A 24,573-nucleotide genomic window follows, 5' to 3' on the forward strand; every position below is an offset into this window, starting at 1 on the left:
AAAAAAGTTATTTTTTTAACAAGGAGAGTGCACATAGGCACGGGGGAAAAAAAGAAGGTAATGCCAAATAATAAAACCTCTCGCTGTAGAGAGCAACTGAGTAGATTTCAGAGTCCTTTGTGGGTGGCTCTGCCCTCTCTGGAGCTGGGATTCGGCATGGGCCCCTCCGGGCCATGGTGTAGAACCTCCCACTAGTGTTCTGGTGTTGCTGAACAGTCCAGAAGAGAGAAAGAAACCAAAATCCCAGGGCTCCGTATTTTAGCTAACGAACAAGAAGCTAGCTAAAAAGCAAAAGGAATGTAGCTCTCTTGCCTGCTGCACAGAGCCGAGGGCTGAGGAGAAGCGAGAGAGTTATCTGTGTTTTGAACACAGCACTGAAGGAATTCCACTGGCTGTCCCCCCTCTCCCAGAGCTAGCTTTAAAGGCACAGAATTCATGTCTGGCATAGGGCAGATGATAGGGAATACAGTATCATAAAGTCATCCCAGCCCACTTACAAAAGAAGTCAAAACTGTTACATAAGACTACATACAGATAACTCTGTATCAGTATATTAAAATTATTTATTTAATTATTAGGAATGCGGCAAGTGAGCAGAAATCTTGTCTCTTCAAACTGTAAAATTTTATAGACATTTATTTCTTTAAGAAGAAGATTTCTTAGTTTTCTTTTTCTGGAAGAAATACAAGTTCTTCAAAAAAGAATAATTTTATTAAGAAATACATTAGGAATCAAAATGTCTGCGAAGAAATCTTTGATCTGTCACTCCCCAGTGATTACCAACTATTCCATTTTATTTTTTACTTCTAGCATACTGAACTAATACTTGAAAAAATTACAGTATTGACGTTAGTTTATTTTGAGAAGAACATTCATTTTAGACTTTTAGAAACCCTAAGAAGAAAAATAACAGAATGGCAATGCTGGGTAGAAAATCTAATGTTTTTACTTCTTCTGAGGTAACAAATGTATTTTAGAATCATTTTATCTTCATTGTTGTCTGACAGGAGTCATGACACTTTCCTTTCTAAGTGGCAGAAGAAAGTTAATACTTGTCAAAAGGTTTCATCTCCTGGTCATGTATAATTTATGTAAGGAAATACATTTATGGAAATGTTGCTGACAGTAACCACAGATGTCTTCAAGGTTCCCACTTTCTACCTGAAGTCATATGCTTTTTAAATGCTCTTTAATTTCTGTACAGACAGTAAAAACAAAATTGAAAACAAAATAACACTCCCCCAGAAAAGACCACCACCATCATCGCCCCACCCTCAAAAAACCCCAAAACAACAAAGTGATATTCCAGGATGTATTTAAACCAAAGTCCTTAATTTTTTTAAATCTTTTTTAAATAAATCATATTTTTATGTTCACATTAATATTCATATTTGTGTTTATGCACACTGTGTATTAATAATTAATTTGGCTAGTTTTAACAATACACAATTTTTTATTTTCAAGTGATTCAATCATTTACAATATAAAATTCACACTTTAAGTTCTGATTTTGAAAATATTCTCATTTTACAAGATTTCCTAATTTTCAGGGTTAAAAGCAATATTACACCCATAGTGAGATACTGAGTTTGAGTAATACCATTCAGGCTCAGTAGAACTGCAAAGCCTGAGATTTCAATATTTTAATTCTGCTGAAGCTTTTACTGAAAAATTGAAACCAGCAGTACATGCAAGCTCCTTATTTACTTCGCTCTTCAGGCAAAAGTGATTTCATATACACCAGCTAACTCTGGAGCAATGATACAGTATATTGTCATTGTTAATTCTATGTTCAGTAAAGCTACCTGTTTCAAAATCCAAAGTTTGCCATTTGAACTGATAATATTGGGTCTTCACTCTCCAACTAGCTTTGCTTAAAGATAATGTGTGTATTGAAAAGACTGGATTGCAGCTACTTCTCTTTTATGTGCAAATAATTTCTCGATAGTTTTGTTTTATTGGACTGACAGCATTTAATACCCACAATTGTGCAAGCTGGGCTGGATGCTCTGTTGCTTTAATAATTTGTGAAGAAATTGTTGATAATGGAATTGTCTTTGTCATCCAAAATGAAAATAGCAACTCGTACTACATGCTATGAGGCATTCAGTGTATCCTTATATTATTCTAAAAAAGACCCCAAATTCCGCTGTCATAGACTGCATCTTTAATAGTGGATATTTAAGAAAATCAATGTCATTTATGACTTTAGGGAAGTAGCAAGATTAAACAAAAACTGTCATTAGATGTGCCATGAGGAGATCACCAGACCTTTACATAAACCTGGTAATTCTTTTCTTCCATAAATTCTATTACTTGTTTTGGGAGAGTATAGATTAACTTTCAAACATCTACTGAGTTGAATCCCGTGAGGAAAACTCTCGCCACCTTGAAGACATCTATTAGTAAATAATAGTTAAAACTTCTTTCATGGCAGTTGTTTTGTTTCATTTAACATTAACCAGACATTAAATTAAATAATATAAATAATATAGTAATAGAATATTCTGACAGAGAAAATTTATGGTTAATATGGTAACTATTTCCATTGCTAATTTTCAGACTAATGAATGCAATAATATGAGTAGAATAATTTACTCCTTGCAAATTCTTAATTATAATTTTACGTAAACTTTAAATATTCAGAATGAATAAACCATAAAGCACAGTTTCTTCCTAGGTTATAAGGAATTTAGAGCCTTGCCAGATGTCATTTGAAGGACAATATTCAATAAGACCTTGTATTTAACCTACAATCATGTAGAAATGTCTCAATTTTAATTTCTGCATACAGGTAAAATGAAAGAAAATGGATATGAGAAGGTGAGAACAGAAGACCAGAAAATTTCCCCTTAATTACACCAATAGAAGCTGGAAGAATTTCTGCCTATACCACTGTAAGTAAGATAATACTGGCAAGCAGTGTTTAAAACAGTTTTTCTACTCCATAATTATTTCACACATCCACTGGTTCTGGGCATCATAAGTAAATAAAAAATTTCATTGAAGTAAAAATGGTCAGTAAGTTTTAGAAATTAGAAATTAGTAAACTGATATGATACAGTGGGGATTCTGTAATATGATGTATCAAACAAGGAGGCTCATGGAAAAGAAATATATATGGACAGATTCTTGATAGATGTTTCAAAGATGTTTATTTCTCCAGCCACTTGTCCGGGGCTCTGCCGAGGAACTCTCACAATCACGGGACCCAAGGGTCCTTGCCTGCGCAGGGAAACACAAAACAACCAATGGCGAATGAGGCTGACCAGGGCAGGGAAACCCCGTGCCTCCCCTCCAGGGCCCCTCTCCCAGGGCTACATGGCAGGGGGAGGGACCCTGACACTGATACAGCTAAAAGAAAAAAACAAAAGTCTTTATTATTTCTTAATAAATTCCTTATAATTGGGTTTATAAATTGTTCATAAATTTATTTATATAAACTCCTGTTCTGTTTTAAATCTAGAAAAAAACATGCTGTCTCAAATTCTTACATATTATTTTGTTTCTGAAGTTCCTAATCCTGATTAGTAGCATGGAAGAAGTAAGTTTGAGGACCTTCAATATGTAGCATAATTTGGTATCCGAGTCATTTTGTGTCAGATCATTAGTCACATACATGAAAAGGTAGGAGGGCTATTTACATGTTAACCTAACACTGCCTGGTGTCAGACACGCCTCCTGGAATCTGACAGGACTATGTTCGTGCTGTGTACTTCTTCTTATAGGTCCTTGCAATGGTAGAAGTTTAAAGTTACTACTGCTCTCTGATTACAAAGGAGAACATTATGACTCAGGTCTAAAGACTATGTTTTCTGCTAAGTGGAGTACATTTTTTCAGTGATTTTTTTTTCCTGAAAATTTCCATAGTTTTTTATGAATTCCAGATGATATTAGAGGAAGGAGAGGACAAAAGAAATCTCTCAAAGAGCTTGTTTTTCATGTTTATTATTGAATTGCCTAAGATTGTTGATTTTGCAGTGTAAACCAATATGGATGTTTGGCAAATTTCTTCATCCTTACAGAGTCAGAATTACACATGTAGCTTATTGTACATTTCAATCTCAGGACTGTACATTTTATAATAGTTTTGCCCACAATGTGATATGTGCAACACTTAGCCACGTTTTCAGATCATAAAAATTAGTGATAGGACAAAGAACAGGAATGCCATGAATTTCACCTAAAACCACTGCAGTCTGTGTATAATGTAAGCCTTGGAGGGTGACTACTCATAACATTATAACTTTATAAGTGAGTAGCAGAAAAGCAGAAGATGAGATGGCTTTAGTTGATGCTTGTGACAAAAATTGTTCACATAACGTGAAAATGATAAGGTTGGAGCCTTGGAACCTTGCTCTTGAGAATGGAGGAAAAAGGAATAATCCACCTCAGTCTGGACTTCTATTCCTCCTGCCTTCTCCTCTGTTTCCTGTTGCAACACCATATTACTGAACCAAAATCCAGAAACTGTGCTTTTTTCTTTTCTAAGAATGCAGAGGAATTAGTGAACTCTGGGGACAAAAACGGGGTCTATCATGGGTTAGCTAGCCTGGTCTCGGAACTGATGTTCTCACAAAGGAGTGCTTACAGTTTTCCCCATGACCTGACAGAACCTATCAGCTGGCCAGTTTGAATATGGACAATTCTTTAAGCCACTTAAAATTGTGACCGCCTCTGTGATACACACTTAAGAATAGAGAAAGTCCCCCCCCAAGCTCTCATTTCCGGTGCTGGGACAGGTGGCTGCGGGCCCCATTCGGGGGCCAGTGGGCCTGGCCCAGGCCCTGCTCGGGCCAGGCCGGGCCGGGCCACGGCCATCCTGGAGCCGATGGGCCCTGTTCCAGCCGTGGAACCCCCCCCACAGCCCTGCTGTGGGCAGCCAGAGCGGCTTGGCTCTCCCCCCCTCTCCGCTGCAATAAGCCACATTGGCTGCAAGGCCAAGGTGAGATTAGCCCTTTTAGTGCTGTGAAGAGCTGAAAACATGAGGGAAGAGAAAGAGGAGATGCTTAAAGCTGAAATTCTGTTGTGAAGCCATGATATATCAGAGTATCCTGTTGTAATTTCATGAAGATATGGGGGGTGGAGTGTTCAACTCGTAAGCAAAAGCAGCTGCGCTGAGCTAGGCAGATGCTGAAGCAGCTGTAATTTCATGAGAAGTTTGGACAGGGAGAGATGGACCAGATGAGGACTTTTGCTCCAAATGGGAAAGGAGAAAACCTCAGTTCCTAGAGATGCTCCCAGAGATAGTCCTAAAGATGAAGATGAGGAAGACCCTTTGCTCCCAGGGAAGGAGGAGGGCCTCTGTTCTTAGAGATGAAATGCTCCCAGAGATGGGTGAAGAGAACTTTTGTTTCTGAACGGCTCAACCTTAAAATTGTACCCCAGAAAAAACCTTCAAGAGTGGACCCTCCAAAGCAGTTGCAGGAAAAGCTGCAAGTCGAGGGAAGGGACTCCTCTTCCTAAATGGACTGAACAATATTTGGAAGTGGGTGGCTTTCTCGTTGTGATAATGTTTTCATAGCATGAGCAAGAAGAGACTTCTCTTTCTAAATGGACTGAACAAGGTTATTTTGGAAGTGGTAAACAGACTGAACATCTTAAGGGTTGTCTTTTTACATTGTCAGAAGGGAGGAAGGTGGGGGGAGGAGGAGAGTTCTGACGGTACGGTATAATTTTTTTTCCCTCTTTTAGGTCTGTTAATAAGCTTCTTTATATTCTTTCATGTTTGGTGCCTGATTTGTGTATCTCCTAATTCTTATCTCACAGAAGATAAACAGTAATGAGTATCTTGGACCAAACCACTACACTAAATTGGTGTTTCTGCCCGGTTACAAACCCAACCCGCTACAGGGTCTCATCAGAAGAAAGCCCAAGGTCCAAATTTATAAATAAATTGTGACAAGAGACACTACCAGATAGGTAATTCTCTGAAGAATATTTGGAAAGTATTGATCATTTTCATTTGAAAAGGCAGATTTTCACACACAGGCTGTAACTTACTATGTAGCTGTTTTATTTCAGAATGCCTAACATATGTAATATAAGGTGCCTATAACTATAACAAAAGGAGATATAGAACTGGAGAAGAGGGAAAACTTAATATGAGGTTGGATGAGATAAAAGTTATAATGACTCCTTTCAATGGGGGAAGCAATTCATTATTTAACTTAATGATATGAGTGAGAATTTCTATAGTGAATAAATCTGGTCATGAATATTTAACATTCACAGAAACAGCCAAGTGCAAGGCAAATTTTTTTGGGGGGTTACAACCAGGTCACAAGCACTTTCTGATTTTCCATTCATGGCAGAATTTTATCTCTTTACAAACCAGTTTTAATTACCTGGCAGTTGACTTCAGTGGAAAAAAATGAGTTTATTGGTTTTTATTAAACTTCTTATTTAGGGGATATATGCAAAAAAACCTATTTTTTAATTTCTTAACTGAAGATGTATCTTTAAAACCAGCTGAAAACACCTGACTGTTTCAACTGGTTTAGTATATTAAACCCATCTAGAAAGACGGACTATGTTCTTTCTTACATGCTGAAGGAGCTTTGTACTCTAAAGCCAAGTATTTCCTCTTCATTTTCTCTGAGACAAAGAAGAAGATACTCAAGTTAGGAAGTGTTAGTGTACCTCATTAATATTGCCAGTATACTAGTTATTCTGGGATCCTGCTTTTAAACTTTCTAAAATTGACCTTTTTAAGCAGAAATTAATTCTTCCATTTTGTAATGGCTGGAAATTTTGATCTAAGTGAAGACAGAGACATTACTGAAAATTAAGCATTTAAGTGGGGGAAACAGAGTGGTTTATTGATGCTGAAAGTTATGCCAACCTTTTGTTGAGGAGAACACTTAGTGCAGGTAGCTGTGTGCAGCTGCAGTGAGAGCTGCAAAATCCAGAGGTCTGGATCACGGGAGCCTAAGGCAAGAGGCCAGGAACTGGTGCCAACACTTTGCATGGCAAAAGGCACAGGGCCCTGTGGCCCAGCCAGGTGAGCAGACAGTGAGAGACATGGCAGGAGACAGTGACTCAGCTGGAAAATCCCAGACTTTGACACACTTAGGCTGTGAGGGTATAAAAGGCATGGGTTTGCTTTGCTCAGGCTCCCTCCTCGGAGACACCAGCTTGAGTTGTTATTTTGTTATTGCACCATGATGAAATTATTTTAAGGGTCCAGACAACTGAGACTCTGATATGGGAAACCTGGGGTTGAGCTGGTAGGAATCCTGCTCTGGCTGTGTGAGTTGGGGGTGCAGCTGGGAAGGGGCCTTGGTCCCAGCTCAGGTGATGCAAGTCTGACTTCCAGAGTGGCTCCTGGATGGTCCAATCAGAGACTTTCTTCGACACTTTTAAGTCATTGCAGAACATCTGTAAATAATAGGCATGCATAAATATGATGTATTGGGGAAGGGTTAACATGATATTTATAAAAATAAGTCATTCCACATAACTATGCTGGTGTACCGCATAGGACTTAGGTGAAAGATTATAGGAATCCATCTGACAAAAATATACCTGAATTTTTAGAAAGCTTTCTCAACAAGAGACCTTAGAAACACTAGAAACCTTAGAAAAAGGGATCAATCTTGCCACAAAAAAGATAGGTTATTATCATTCCTGTTATTATTACTACTCTGTGCTAATATATGGCCATGTATCACAACTAGGAAGAAGGATTATTTTTATCTCCCTCACAGTATAATGTCAAATTATTCTAAAAGTCCCGAGAAGAAGACCAGCTTTACCATGACAAAGCTTCTAAGTGAAACAACATCTACAAGACAGGCAAAATGAAAATTGATATGAAAGCATGGTGAAGATTCTTACTGTGCTGAGGGTCTGGCCAGAAAATGACACATGGAACTTAGTGTCCGTATGTGTAAAGTAAAGCAAAAAGAAGAGGAAAAAGTCAAGCTATCTGTAAATATACACTGCTGAGTTGTTGTCACTCTGTGAAAAGATTCTGGTGTCCTTATGGACAGTTCACTGGAAATACCATCTCAAGACACAGCAGCAGAAGAAAAGAAAATCAAACGTAAGGAATTAGTAAAAAGGAATAAAGATTAAAAATTTGGTTATGATTATTTTTAAAGCCATGTGGGACTGTAAATTAGAGGAGAATGTATAGTCCTCACACACTTTTCTAAATATTGCTTTCTCTTTGAAAAAAAATGACATGGAAGAAAAAGAAAATATTAGATTTCTGTTATAGGAAACTGTACTGTAAAATACTGTAGACACAGACTACCTGTTCCAATCCCTGTTAGACAAAAATGTATATGAAAAAGGGCTAAATCCTTCAGATGGCTTCAAACTACCTGTGGGGCAGACACAAGGTGTCAATAATATGATTGTTACCAGCAAGAAGGGGTTTGGTTTGGTTTGGTTTGGTTTGGTCTTTTTAAAACACATAAATACATGAGAAGTTACCGACCACATAAGACATCATTTCATGTGGTTACATTTTTAGTAATAGGATATGTATAGGACAAGAGACTTAAAGGTACATTAAAGCTCAAATTCATAAACTTCTAGTTCATAAAGGTAAAGTTCAAACTCATAAACTTAAAGTTCAAGTTCATAAAGTTCAAGTTCAACCTAGACAAATTAGAAGGCTAGGCAATCACCAACCATATAAAGTTCAACAAGGGAAAGTGCTGGATTTTGCACCTGGGATAGGGAAACCCTAGACATACAGACAGGCAGGGAAAGGATAAAAAGGAACACAACCTAAAAGCTTAACAAAACTCAAACTTTAGAGTTTGACTTATACCTGAAATGTAAAAATTTAACAAAGGAACAACACTTATGTCTTAACTTATAATTTAATCTTAGCAATTTAACAGAGGAATAACACTTGACAGCATTTAACCTAACTTATAACTTCAAAGTTATACTTAGCAACTTAGCTAAAGAACACCTAGCAACACTTAGCTTATAACTTATAACTTAACCTTACTTACAGGCCTAACTTACTTAGATGTGTAAGGTACTGTTCCAGTTTGGTCAAATTTAGAGATATATCCTCTGAGAGAAGGCATAACCACCCCTGCCCCACCAGGTTTGGGAAAAATAAATTTTCCTCAAAGGAAAGTGAAAGAGATAAAAATTATTTATTTAACAAACACACGGGAAAAGGAAAATAATGCTAAATAATAAAATCTTTTGCTGTGAAGAAAAAAACCTGGGAAAGTGTGAGTCCTCCCTTTGGTCTCCTCAGAGCTGGAGCTTGGCCCAGGGCCAGGCCCTCTGTGCTCGGTGGAAGGTCCTCCCGATGTGTTCTGATATTGAAGCAGTCCAGCAGAAAAGGGAGAAAATCCAAAATTCCAGGGAAGGAAAAAAAGTTCAACTCTCAGTCTCTCTCCGGAGAAAAAGAAACTGAAAAACTGGCTGAAAGCTGGCTGGAAAGAAAACCTGCAAGCCAGGTGCTTCCTCACTCCCCCACCGCAGCTGGAAAAAAAAAGTCGCTATCTCTGTGTGACCTTGAACAAGCTGCAAACTGCTTTGAAAAAGATTTGCTCAGTTTTTCCTTCCTCCTCTCAGGCTCAGTTTAAAGGCATAGAAAGGCACAAGAATTAATTTCTGGGCATAGGGCAGCGATATGGGATACACATCATAAAGTCACCCCAAGACAGGTACTTAAATATCCAAGAAAGAATAATTTCTCACAGATTTGCTATAGCATGTGCACACGTGGACGCAGACATAAAGTGTCAGTGCAAACTGCTTTCTGTGGAACTCCAAGCAGGACCCTTCTCAACTCCTTGATGTCAGCTTAATATTACTGAAGCCATTCCTGTGTCTGTGTGCTCATGCATGTGAGCCACGGAGTCAGCAGGAAACCCAGTAATAATGCACCACTACAGGGTCCTGGTGGGTGGCAAGTTGAACCTCCATGGAATGGGACCTGGGGGTCCTGGTCGGTGGCAAGTTGAACGTGAATCAGCAGTGCTCTGGCAGCCAGGAGGGCCACCCATGTCCTGGGGTGCATCAGGCACAGCATCACCAGCCAGGCAAGGGAGGGGATTGTCCCACCCTGCTCTGCACTGGGGCAGCCTCACCTCGAGTGCTGGGGCAGTTTTGGGTGATCAATGTCAAGAGACATTGATCTGTTAGAGTATCCAAAGGAGGGCAACAAAGATGATGAAGGGCCTTGAGGGGAAGCCATATGAGGAACAGCTGAGGTCACTTGGTCTATTCAGCCTGGAGAAGAGGAGACTGAGAGGAGACCTCATTGCAATTACAACTTCCTCATGAGTGGAAGAGGAGGGGCAGATATTGCTTTCCGGGAGCCGGGGGTGGACAACCCAGTGGGCCGTGACCTTCCTAGAGAGAGTGTCCTGCAGAGAACAACTCCTCCAGGGGCAGTGGCAGGCCTCCCTGGGCTGCAAATAATTTGAGCAAGTGTAGCAATTTCTCAGCTACAAGTGATTCCAGCTCTTGTGAATCAGCTCTTTGTGAAATCACCCCAGGTGAACTCGGGGAGAGAGAGAGAGGAGCCTCGTTTGGCTATTCCACAGAGGTAGCTTTTATTGTCCAGCAGCCCCTGTGAAGGGGAGGCCAGGGACAAGGCTCACTAGTCAGGGGCAGAAACAGGGGCCTTTTATGGGAGAGGCAGAGGGTGGGGTAGAAACCAATTAGCCGACTGGGTACAGGTTATTACCATATAGAAAGAAGGCATCCTGGGGGTGGTTCACTTTCTCACCACGACCCGAGGAAGGTTGCTTATCTCTGGGAGAGTCTTTTTGTACTCAGGCCTCTCTCCTCCAAGGGGGTGCAGAGGGCTCTTGTGCCAAGGGCTCATAGCCCTCCACAGGCAGGCACTGATTTCTTCTCTGTAGTGACCAGTGACAGAACTTGAGGAAATGTCATAAAGTTGCGTCAGGGCAGATTTAGGTTGGATATTAGGAAATGGTTCTTACCCAGAAGGTGGCTGGTCACTGGAACAGGCTCCCCAGCCTGACAGAGCTCAAGAACCATTGAACAATTCTGATTCTTTGGGTTGTCCTGTGTGCAGGGCCAGGAGTTGGATTTTGTTGATCCTTTCAGATCCCTTCCAACTTAGGATATTCTAAGTTCCACAGAATTACTTGTCAGCATCACAGAACCAGTTAGGTTGGCAAAATACCTCTGTTATCATTGAATTCAACCTTTGACTGATCACCACCTCGTCAACTCGACCACGGCACTTCAGTTGCTTCTTGATCTCTTGCAGGTATGGAGAATGCACCACTTCCTTGGGCAGTCCGTTCCAGTGTTTAACAAACCTTTCCATGAAGAAATTCCTCCAGTTGTCCACTGGGCCTAGCCATCCTGCCAGTTGTTAACCCAATAACATACCTCAAAGTAATGGTAAGCAGAAAGACACAAATACATGTTTTGGCTCAAAGTGCACCAGTATGTCAAGTTTCACATGACTGACACAGTAAGACATAGATCTGCTTTATGCTAGCACTTTTCCTAAGGCTTTGTAACTGAGTGATACCAGAAACAGAATGGTGAAATAGAGAAAACCCTGTCTAGTTTTAAGTGATTGTTTCTATGTTGAAAAAAAATTGTTTTCAGAACTTTTATTTTTTCCTTTGCAGTGAAGAACAGAAATCCAATAAAATATTTGATTTTTGTTTTTTAAAAAGAGTATAAAAATTAATCTTAATAAAGTAAAATTCCAATCTTTTCTGATAGTTACAAGGCAGAGAAAGAAAGAATGTTTACTGAAAATGTATGTTCCAGAGAATGCTATGTACAAGGACTAGGAAGATAAAACCCATCTGTCTTTGTCTATTAATGACTTTCATTCACAACTGAAACCTATGCAGCTGGAAGAAGAAAAAACTGCTGAACAAAAGGAAGAAACATAATAGAAAATATATGGAAAAGTTGATGAAACTGAAAGGTCACTCACAAATCACGTATGAGGAAGCCCATCTGTTCAACACAGGTGCCTACATGAATACTAAAAAACAGCAAAGGAAGCCTCAAAACAGAAATGGTGATTAGAGTTCTGCTTCACTGTCAGAGTACTTCTTACTCATTATAAAGCCTATAAATGTGATCTCAAAACCACTGTTGAAAGGCATAAACTATTTCAGAGCCTCTTTTGTACACAGAACCACTGGATCATGCAGGTTGGAGGGGATATCAGGAGGTCTCAACTGTGATCCCCTGCTTCAAGCAGGGGCAGCAGGGAACTGAGATTGGGAGGCACAAGGGTGTATGAAAGTCCCAAGGGGGTATGAAAGTCTCCAAAGATGGAGAGTCTGAAGCCACTCTGGTCAACTTGTTTTGCCACTTAGTTAACCTCAAGGTGACATGTTAATCGCAATATGTGCAGTCTGAACCTTATGTGTTCCAGCAGCACTCACACTACCGTTTATCCCTGTCCCCTCAATTCCTTCCCTGTAGAAACCAGGCTAGTGTTAAATGTCCCAAAACTGCCCCTTCTCTCAACAGAACCTGCCCCAGAAAACCTGGTGTCTACAAAAAAATTAGTAATGGAATACATTTGGTCACCTTTCCAGGTCACTAATAAGGACAAGACAGGACCCAAGGCAGACAGATCCCTGGGGTCCTCATTTTCTGATTATCAAAAATTATTGTGTTTGTACTTGAAGAATACTACCATACAAGGACTAAAAATAAAAGTATTTAAATATCTGCAAGTAAAGCTTACAGAAATGCAAACACAGCTAAGGCTGGTGACCTCTCCTAGAATAGAAGGCTGATCTCCATGTGGATGCCTGAATGGCATCATACAATTTTGTTTTTCAAATCACTTTAAAATTATGCAGAGTAGAACCTTAGCTCAAATCTTGACATTTTTGAAATTTTTCTTTTCTGTTATTCCCATTCCATACACTCAATACAACCTAAGAGACAGGGTTCAAACCTAATCAGTTTCTCATAATTTCAGTCACTTATTATTCTGTACAAATTAAAATTTGTACAAAATATGGATAGAGAAACATTTCCTTGGGGAAAACATCATGTTTTCTTCAGCAGAGAAGGTCATCAAACCTTTTGTTTGATGAAACATGGCTTTTCTGAATCTTTCCAGTTTGGGAAGGAAAAAGAAAAATGAAATAAAAAGGAAATTGAACCACTTCAGTACTGGAAGTTAGTTTTCTCTATGAAACAAGTGCATAAAAATCCAACCACATATTTAGGATCTTGCATATCTAGATATACCTTGTCTCAGTCTTTGAACAGTTCATCAACAGTTTTTAGGAGATCAAGTTCGACAAGAAGCAGCATTGGGTAATTTGCCCATAATTAAGCAGCTTTTTCATTCATATCCATGGCAATATAGAAACTTACTTTGAACAGTAATGTACTACATGAAATCACTGAGAACTGAGAGAAAAGTTCTAGACAGAACTCTTGTGTTGTAGTCAGGGTTGCAGCAGGTAGTTTTCTCTTACAAATTAATACTTATAAAGCTTTATAAGCTCAGATAAATTAAATTTTGACATAGAATACTGTCTCTAAATTTTTATGACAGTTTAATTGGTTTTGTTCAGTCTCTTCTACAGTTAAGAATTATACTTTTCCAACTTAACTAAGTGTACTCTAGTCAAAGTAGTTAGAAAAAAAATCATGGTAGCCAAAGTTAAAGTCAACCAAAACTGTGCTCCTCAATTCTGAAAGGAGAGTTCGCATGGGTGTGTTCCCATTGATTAAACTCCCAAATTTAAGGGAGGCATTCTAAAAACAAACAAACAAAGAAAACCACCAGTCTCAACATTTTTGAGATTACAGATGCATGAGTTATTATGGTATTATGTTTCTGTAAAGTAATAAAATTCTCGTGTCTCATTATAAAACATATAATTTGAAGTAGATGTATTTTTTGGCATGTGTATATACAGTGACAGAAAACATGATATTATCCAGAAGGTCAGATGTGTTCTCTTGTAAATGTGCATTCTGCTTTTTGATGATGGTCTAAAATTATTGGGCTACATATTCACAAAATCGACATTTAACTTAATACGCAAATTATTTGAACAATTTTTTCCCATTAATTTATTTTGCTGCTGTACTAGTTTGAAAACAAACCAGTGGGAGGCACCAAGTCAGAATAACAATTTAATAGGGAAATTAAGAAAAAAAAGAAAAAAGGCAAAAAACACTGCTTCAAACTGACAGCGTCATCAGGATACAACCTGACACCCTATTAGTCAGGGTGGCGGTAGCAGTCCGATAAAATGGTGGCTGCAGTCCTCCTGAAGTGGTGGATGTGGTTCTGTTGAAGCGGTGGTCCTGTAGAAGGGTCTGCTCTTCCTCGGAAAAGTCCACTGGATGGCTCTTGTCCTCTGGGAATCCAGTGGAAAGGGTGTCTGTGGTGGTTGGAATCTCAGATTATATCCAGGATGGGATGCTTGGTTCCTCCTTCTGGATGGAGCATCTCACAATGGGATGATGAGTCATGAGGCCAGGCGTTGATGGGCTCATTAACAGAAGATAGTCCGGATGGAGTTATCTCTGAGTCATGCAGCATGGCATTGATGGGCCATTAACAGAAGATAGTCCGGGGGGAGGAGGCAAGGAAACACTGCCCCACCTGGTTTCAACAGTTCATGAGGATGGTAATAGAATACACTGCAACCCAGGACAGCGGCTCTGTTCATTTTCTTTTCTGTATTTCTCATCCCTTCTCTTCAGTATTCCAGAAAGAAAAAAAACAGGTAATTATTCAGTCGCTGCATTAAGGTTTGCCCTTAAAATGCAGAACATCTGAATGGATATGTCGTATCAGAAAGACAGAGGGGTTCAAACACATTTTTCAAAGGATAATAAGTTATTTTTGATATCATGTGAGTCCATATTCCTCTAAGATGCAACTATATTACTATGTAAAAAATGAAATCACTTCTCACCTTGACTTCTGTGATTACCACCACCTTGAAACATCAGTCATTAACCTCCCATTGTTCCTTTCACTCTAAGTCTAAATTTGGACTTAAAATACTCTTTCCCCTGATAAACCACTTTGCATCCGAAAGAAACACAATGAAAAAATATTTCCTTCAGGAAACAAGAGAAAAAATACTTTATTGAATTCTCTTAGAGAAAAAGGTCAGTGAAAATATCAAGAGAATAGAAGAAAAACAGACCTTGGAAATGCATTACACAATATGAATATATCACACAGCCTTAGGCACTATATAGCTGCCTTTTCCTAGTTTACATGCCTAAGTTTCCAGAATGATACCACATTCAAGCCTTCCCACCTGTGATTATATCAAAGAACTTAGTAGTGAACCTGTGAGTTTTTCAGCACTTCTTGTTTTTCAATATTAAACAGAAAGTCTCTGGCAAGTGGCAATAATTATTGATATATATTAGCGTCCCCAATTTCCTTACCACCTTGGCAGTACGAAAAGCAGAAAAGGCCCTGCTTCTGAGTAAGCCCTGCTCAGCAATAACTAACACATCTCTATATTATCAACCCTGTGTTCAGTACAAATCCGAAACACAGCCCCATTCTAGCCACTGTGAAGTAAGTTAACTCTTCCTCAGCCAAAACCAGTACACCATGAAAAATTAAAGCATCAGTCAACTGTAGGTGTTGTTGCATAGATTAGCAAGAAAATTATTTAGAAAACAGCTATTTTTGGCAGGGCTTCAGTTAACAGAGTAAGTGCTTACAGATTAACACTGAGTTTGTCTGTCACACCCCGGTTAATCTATATGTCATGATTTGATTAATGCACTACATCGATTCTTTTGATTTACCAACATCTACAATACCAAATGCGTGAGTGCAATATTAAAGAAATATATTTCAAAAGACTGCAAAAATTATTTTCTTTTTTTCTTCTGGGCACAAAGGTAAAAAAAAAAAAGAGAAGTAAGATACAACTGATACACAAAGATCAACCTTAGGCTTTTGTTATATAAAACTCCAATGTTAACTGGTATTCCTTCAGGAATGGAGCGTTTAACTGTGATTTGTGTTCCCTTTGGGATAATTTAATTTACACATTTACTTAAGGGTCAAAATGAAGTAACCGTATCTTTTGTTTCCAATCTCTTGCCATGTGTGCATCTCAGAGAGTACAGAAAGTGTTACTGGGAATAATTAGCTCCCAATTATCACCTTTACATTTCCACTTGTTCTGCTCATAAAACTCTGAAAATTCTCTCTTGCTCAGCTAGTAAAGGCTGAGTTTTCTTCTTTTCCATTTCTACTGGGTCACTGTGTGAGAGAGCACCCTTTTCACTGAGAAGAAAATTCCCAAACTAATAACTTTTCAGGTGGGATTGGAGCCGTTCTTGAAGAATCTCAGTTGTTAAGTACCTCTTTGTTCTAACCATCGTCAAGGGATACCTATTCTTCTGTGTACTTAGTGTTTTCACAAGCCCATTTTCTTTAAGTCTCAGCTATACAGCATCTGCATATTCCTAAGGCCAGCCTAAGGTGAATTTTCAATATCTTCACTGAAACATATAAAGAAAACATTAGAAGATGTTAATTAAGTAACCAAATTGTGGGTAAAGGACTGTGTAAAAGGACAGAGTATAAAATTAATGGAGTGAGAAGAGTGAAGCACCATCAACAGCTGAGCTTCTTGGAGCCTGCTTTGAAATCAGCCCTGCCTGATTTCATTCGTTGTCTTTTGGTAAGTGACACGTGTCAATTAAATATTCTGATGACACAAAGTATCCTCAATACAGGAAAGGGTTGGGGATCACCTAGCTAAGGCAGGTTCACCTAGAACAGGTTGCACAGGATCGCCTCTGGGTAAGTGTTGAACATGTCCAGGGAAGGAGACTCCATAACCTGTCTGGGCAGTATGCTCCAGTGCTCTCTCATACTTACAGAAAAATAGTTTTCCTCGGGTTTTAGATGGAACTTCCTGTACATCAGTTTCTGCCTGTTCCCTCTCATCCCATTGCTTGGCATAACCGAGAAGAGCCTGGCTTTGTTCTTGTCTTTCATATATCTTGCAATGGAAAGTTTAACAGGCTGGGTATACTTCACACTTTGTTTGGTTTATGGACCATAGCCCCTGTGTGTTGAAGCAGTCTCCCAGTTTTATCTTTCTTAAGTATGGTGGTAAGTAAGGGTAAGTATGTCCCCAGTGCACATCCCAAGACTTCCAGGCACATACAAATAGGGTATAGGTATGTGTGTATAGGAAATTAAGTACATTCTAGGAGGAATAACTAGGGGCATAAATGGATTTACACTGACAGTACTTATGTAATACATACACAAATTCTTCCTGATTACATTGAGAAACATTGTCCTTTGTAGAATCATGCTAATGTACAAATCAATTGGGAAGAAGAAAATTACTAAATAATGGAATTTTAAAAAATTCCCAAAGGTTTCATAGTATAGCGTAAGAATGATATTACCGGTGCTATTGTGAAAAGTCAATTCACCAAAATCTTGATTTTCCACAGCTGTTCAGACCCTAAGATCACTAAATCTATTTTAGATTATTGTTTATGTATGGGCAAGTATAGCTACTTCACTTTTAAGCTACTCACTAGTGAACAGATATTATTGGATTAGCTCACCTGCTCAGTACCAATCAGCTTCCACGGGAAGTAAACAGATAGGTCTTTATTTTACAATCTGGGAATTGGATACGCACACGAAGGAAAATAAGTTGGTGTAGGTAAATTCAGCTTTTTGGAGATTGAGAGAAATATTCCTTTCTAAAAACATTATATACTTCAGAGCTCATGGCAGGTAAGAAATTTTTGCCATTCCTTTGTTCTGCTTAATAAGACTTTGCACTACAGGTTTTTCACTTCCTTCATATAGTGCTGAATCAATTCAAAAAACATATATATAATTCAATCAGACAGTCTATAAGAGAAGGATAATATGACAAATAATACAAATATTGCTGGATTAAAACTCCGAGAGAAACTATCTTATTAGTCAAAAATTCCATACAGAACCTGTGACAAACATTGGTTCCAAAAAGTTTTCCATTCACATCTACAAATTCTTTCAAGAGCTCCCTACATTCTAGATGTTCTCTTTAGCCATTAACATTTAAAAGCCTTATGACCAGTGTCTTAAACCCGAGCGCACAAAGTAATCAACATAATTTGGTCTAAGAAACAGTACTGCTATGCCTACTGGGAACTTTTCACAAGAGCTATTTTTTGTCCTCATCATATTAGGTCTTTTTTGCCAAGACTTCACATCAGTTCCATTAAACTCAGTATGAAACAGTTTTCTGGCTGTTAAGGAGACTAGAAGAACCTGTGTTCTAGTGTCTAGGGCACAGGTTTGTGCGGTCTGGGTTGAGCTACAAACTCAAATCCAGATGCAGAACTGGGGGCAAAGTGCATTTCTAGCTCTTATTTTTCCAAGAGAAATTAAAAACATATCTTGGTTCTATTCTCATGTGCCACCAAAAAAACCACCTTCAAAAACCCCAACCAACCAACCCCCCCAACCCCTCAAGCCAAAAAACAAACAAAAAACCCCAATAAATGAATCCCAGATTATTGAGGTTTCAAAAGTGTTAAAAAGCCTTATGAATAAGTTAATAAAAACAGATTTTATGCATATTCATTTTATGCATTAGCTTTTGAGATAATATTAAAAATCAGAAAAATTATTTTGTCTTTTAGTCTACCTGTCATGAGGCATTCAAACCCCAAATGTGAGCTTGTCTTCAAATGCATCTGCCACAGTGTGATTAAAACTGAGCATAGATAAATAGAAGATGGAAGAAGATGGTTAGAAGATGGAATTCCAAAACCAAGAATCAATTATATCTTATTACTCACACATTGCAAATATGCACCAAAACATTCTGTGAAAATACTTTTGGTCATGCCCAATAACTAGTTTTGGCAAAAACAACATATGTTTTTCAAAGACTTAAAGATAAATGTCAATTTATAGGGAAATACATTTGTTGTGCAATAAGGCATGGGAGGAACGGGACCCAAAGCTTGAAAACAACAGTAGGCTCTCTAAATCTATTGACTACGCCTGAGAACTGAATTGACTTCATAAAGAAATCTCAATTCACCAAACCTTGAACACCAGGATGTCAACACTGGAAAATCTTACACAGCAAATCTTATGAGAAAATTGACAAAAGCCTTCCAGGAATTTCCTCTGTCATTGACACCTATTGCAAGGTCAGTGAACCACAGAAACGGCTGGAGTTTGAGCTATATGATATATCATCTTTATCTGAAAATGATAAGTTTTATGAAATACATTTTCACTCAAAAAAAAAAGTGATAAATGGAAAAACTCCCAAACCCCATATTAAAATGCATATTTTTACTAAGAAGGAAAAAATTATTACATTAGTAGGCACACTGTTTAAGTAGAAGACAAAAGCTGCTATATGTCTGTCTAAAAGAAAATATAGCATTACTTTTGTATGGAAGATTGAGTCAAATGATATTTTGTCTGACCTTTTGGAAAAGAAAGTGTGTGGTAGATTTTGCTTTCGAGGTAAATGCTGGTACATTTACAGACCAGGTGCTCAAGCACATTCTGCAGTGACTATGGCATAGGCTAATATCTATCATCATAACTTCTACTATAATCTTTCGAACCTCTGAGCACAGACTGCAGTGTTAAATTCTCACAGGAGGAAACTTTGAATATGGCAAGACACTTTCTGAAAAAAAAGCAGTACTTTTACTTTTTTTTTGTAAAATTTGTGAACACATTTGCATAGAGAAAGAAGAACATGTACCAAAGAAAAGATCATGGACAGGTCTGTATTGTTAATTAACTAAATATAGGAATTAAGAATACTAGTTTTCGCGGGTTCGGTTTGTAACTGGGCAGAAACACCAATTTAGTGTAGTGGTTTGGTCCAAAATACTCATTACTGTTTATCTGCTGTGAGCTAAGAATTAGGAGAAATGCAAAACAGGCACCAAACTTGAAAGAATATAAAGAAGTTTATTAACAGACCTAAAAGAAGAAAAAAAAATTATACCACCTTCAGAACTCTCCTCCTCCCCCCACCTTCCTCCCTTCTCCCACTGACAATGTAAAAAGACAACCCTTGAGATGTTCAGTCTGTTTACCACTTCCATAATAACCTTGTTCAGTCCATTTAGAAAGAGAAGTCTCTTCTTGCTCATGCTATGAAAACATTATCACAACGAGACAGCCGCCCACTTCCAAATATTGTTCAGTCCATTTAGGAAGAGGAGTCTCTCTGCCTGCGTGTGAGTCCTTTCCCCCGACTTGCAGCTTTTCCTGCAACTGCTTTGGAGGGTCCACTCTTGAAGTTTTTGGGGTGCAATTTTAAGGTTGAGCCGTTCAGAAACAAAAACAGAGGCCCTTCTCCTTCCCTGGGAGCAAAGGGTCTTCATCATCTTCATCTTTAGGACTATCTCTGGGAGCATCTCTAGGAACTGAGGTTTTCTCCCTTCCCATTTGGAGTAAAAGTCCTCATCTGGTCCATCTCTCCCTGTCCAAACTTCTCATGAAATTACAGCTGCGTCAGCATCTGCCTATCTCAGCGCAGCTGCTTTTGCTTACGAGTTGAACACTCCACCCCCCATATCTTCATGAAATTACAGCGGGATACTCTGATATATCATAGCTTCACAACAGAATTTCAGCTTTAAGCATCTCCTCTCTCTTCCCTCAGGGTTTCAGCTCTTCAAGCACTAAAAAGGTTAATCTCACCTCGGCCTTGCAGCTTTGCAGCTGGAATGTTGAATGTTTCTTATCGCAGTGGAGTGGGGGAGAGCCGAGCCGCTCCGGCTGCCCACGGCAAGGCAGTGGGGGGGGGGGTTCCACAGATGGAACAGGTCCATCGACCCAGGATGGCCGTGGCCCGGCCCGGCCTGGCCTGAGCAGGGCCTGGCCAGGCTCGCTGGCCCCCGAATGGGGCCCGCAGCCACCTGTGCCAGCGCCGGAAACGAGAGAGAGCTTGGAGGGGGAGTTTGCCTATTCTTAAGTGTGGATCACAGAGGTGGTCACAACTTTAAGTGGGTTAGAGAATTGTCCATATTCAAACTGGCCAGCTGATAGGTTCTATCAGTTCCCAGAGGAAACTGTAAGCACCCCTTAGCAAGGACATCCCTTCCGGGACTATGCTTGCTAACCTATGACGCTAGTACAAATACTTCAGCCTATAAAGGTGAAGAGAAAATAGAAAAAAGCTGCATATAGTGACTAAAGGTATCACACATACGTTATAAAAAGTGTAAACGCAGGTATAAGTATACACAAGGAAAATTTGAAACCACTAATGCTTCAGTGTGGCAATTCCCCTCTGAATTAAAAAAAAACAGAAACCACCACACCATTTCCCATGTAGCTAGATGAAAGTTTTTAAGTAGCTAAAAGAAAAGGCTCTAATTAATTGTTTTATGAAAATAGATTGTAGAATATACCACAGTCTTTAAAGACTGGGTTTGGGGTTTTTTGGGGGGGTTTCTATCAGGCAGAAAAGGGTAATGGGAAATATATTAAAACATAAATACAAAAAAAGGATGCATTTATTATGCACGCAAAAATTAAGTTGCTTTTCAATTAAGTTGCTTCCACTAATGCCAGGACAACTGTACATATATATAGAGCATTCCAGACTAATAACATTTATTCTACATGTGCATTTTCTGCTTCCATTTATTTAAAATATTTTTTAAATGTATACCTAAGTTTGCATATTTCTCAGTTTCCAGCATTCCTCATTTGTTAAGAGCCATGGTGAACCACAAACTACATGATATTCAGCATTTGATATACCATGATTTCATTTTTACATGCCTGTTCTAAAGAAATAACAGAGAGATTAAAAAGAGGATCAATCTTGATCACTTGCCTAGAAATAAATAATACTTTTTGTACTATAATCTCTCATAGAGATAGTTGCCAAACTGGCTTGCCTGTTCTCTCTGCCAATCTCTCTGAATTTCAGCTTCCTTAACTTGTGAACATATTTCAAGAATCGAAAAGAAAGTACAATATACAGACATATATAGATTGATAGATAGATGTAGATAGATGTGTATAGATAATATAAAGAGATATATAGATATAAAAATAGATACTAGAGATATATATTTGTCTGTGTATATATACAAATATATATACACCGGCATGTATAGATGAGATAGAGATAGAGACAGAGATGATAGAGACAGATATGATAGAGATAAGGATGATGAAGATAAAAATATATTAAAAAGATGCCATAGATTAGATATATATTATAAAGAGAGAGATACAGATATAGAAAATGGTAGAGGTTGAGATAGAGTTGATATAGTTATACATCAACACATACATGCATGCATACAGTAATATGGATATTTATACATGTACCTGTATAGCTAGAACTTAGTAAAATCTTTGGCACCATCTTCCACAGATTGTCCCAGAAAAGCTGGCAGCCCATGGCTTGGACAGGTGCACTCCTTGCTGGGTTAAAAGCTGGCTGGCTGGTGAGGCCCAATGAGTCATGGTGAATGATGTCACATCCAGGTAGTGGCTGAATTCTCAAGGCTGGGTATTGGGACCAGCAGGTTGAGGGAGGTGAACATGCTCCTCTACTCCACCCTAAGGATGCCACATCTGGAGTGTTGTGTACAGCATTGGCTCCCCAGTACAGGATAGACAAGGTACTACTGGAAAGGATCCAGTGGAGGTCTGCAAAGATGGTTATTGGACTGGATCATCTCTCTTGCAAGGAAAGGCTGGGTGATCTCTTAGGAAGATATGACTGAGAGTGAAAGTCATTAATGTCTGTAAGTATCTCAAGCGAGGATGTCAAGAGGGTAGATCCAGGCTCTTCTTGGTGGTGCCAAACAACAGAACAAGGGGCAATGAGCAGAAGATGGAACACAGGAAGTGGACATGAGGAAAAAATTAATTGTGAGGGTGACTGGGGACTGGAATAGATGCCCAGAGAGGCTGTGGATTCTCCATAACTTGTGAGATAATTAATATGCATCAGGACAGAATCCTGAGCATTAGAACAAGCTGCCCAGGAAAGTGGTGGAATCACCATCCCTGGAAGTGTCAAAAAAACATGTAGATGTGGCACTTCAGGACATTGTTTTGTGCTAAACTTGGCAATGTCAGGTAAAAGGTTGGACTAAGTGATCTTAGAGGCCTTTCCGAAACTTAGTGATTCTATTATTATATCTATAGATGAGATGGAGATTATATAGATTTAGATATAGATTAGATGGAGATGAGATTAGATGAGGGGAGAGAGAGAGTGGAATGGAGGGGATATAGCTATCATGCAGATACAGGTACAGATGCAGACACAGAACCTCCTGTGCCTGCCTTAGAACAAACATAATTAAAATATTCTAAGTAAACCTTATAGGGAAATGTGAGGTTAAATGGAATTTCAGAGTTTGCCTGAGGTTGAGGGAGGTTGGTAACAACACTGAGGAAGCTGCAATGATCACAACCTATAATCTTTCATCCTGTAATGCAGCCACAGAGGTGTCACTGCTGATACTTTCCTGTGATGGATTTACCTGATGCCAAGTCCCTCAAGGCAAAATGTCTTAAAAATAAATAGACATGAAAGGAACATAGTATGACTTTTCACAATTCTAAGACCATATTGGGTGTATTTAGTCAAATACAGTAAAGTTTCTCATTCTTCTGTACTGGGTGAGAAAATACACTGACAATATAATATCTATTTTAAAGGCACTGCTGTTGATTTTAAAAAGAGCGCTCTTCATTTGAATTTATTGCTTTCCCAGTTTGCTTCACCTAAGGTTACAATAATATTTTGCCCCAAGAAAATTTATTTCTTCTCCAGCTAAGTGTGTGCTTTCCTGCTCCACCAGCAAAAAAGTAACGTACATGCAGTGTAAAGAAAAAAAGCAGTGTAAAGAAACAAAGCAGTGCATTAGACCCACAAAATTGCAAAGGAACTCTCTTCCTTCAGGCAAGTTATCTAGCAATGCATACTTGTCTTGTGAGCCAAAAGAAGAAAATAAACATTTCATCACATATTATCTGCTTCATTTAATCCACAGTGGCTTTAATAGATAATATTCAGTACACAGTGTGCTTGAATAAGCATGGCGTTCATTGTCCTAGAACACTTACTTGGACAGGCTGGAAGCTGTATAAAGGCAATTAACATTTATCATAAATCAAACAAGGCTTTTATGGCAACCAAAAGAGCACTGCTGGAAATGCCATTTATCAGACCACCAGAAGGAGATGAAGAAATGAAGAAATCTTTTAATTTTCTTTTTCTTTTTTTTTCTTTTTATTTGATTAGTAAGTCTTTCAGGCAGATTATTGAAAAATCAATTTATTATTTCCAAAAACTTTGACAATTCAATGTGACATGACATCACACAGATGCAGAATAATAACCACTACAAAAGTATTACCAATGCCAGAATTTCTGAGTTCTATTCAGCTGCCTATGTGCTTATTAGCAAGTGTCCTTTAACGTACATGCTGCATGGAAACAGTAGTTTATGCAACCTATAGCAGACAGAGAAACCTGTTGAAATCACAGATTTGAAGTGTTTAATGTGTATTGTTATTTTGGGCAGTAAACTGCTTGAGAAAATGGAAGATAAATATAGCAAACACACCAGCATAAC

This window comes from Corvus cornix, chromosome Z (genome assembly GCF_000738735.6).
Source record: "Corvus cornix cornix isolate S_Up_H32 chromosome Z, ASM73873v5, whole genome shotgun sequence".
In the NCBI taxonomy this organism is placed as follows: domain Eukaryota; kingdom Metazoa; phylum Chordata; class Aves; order Passeriformes; family Corvidae; genus Corvus; species Corvus cornix.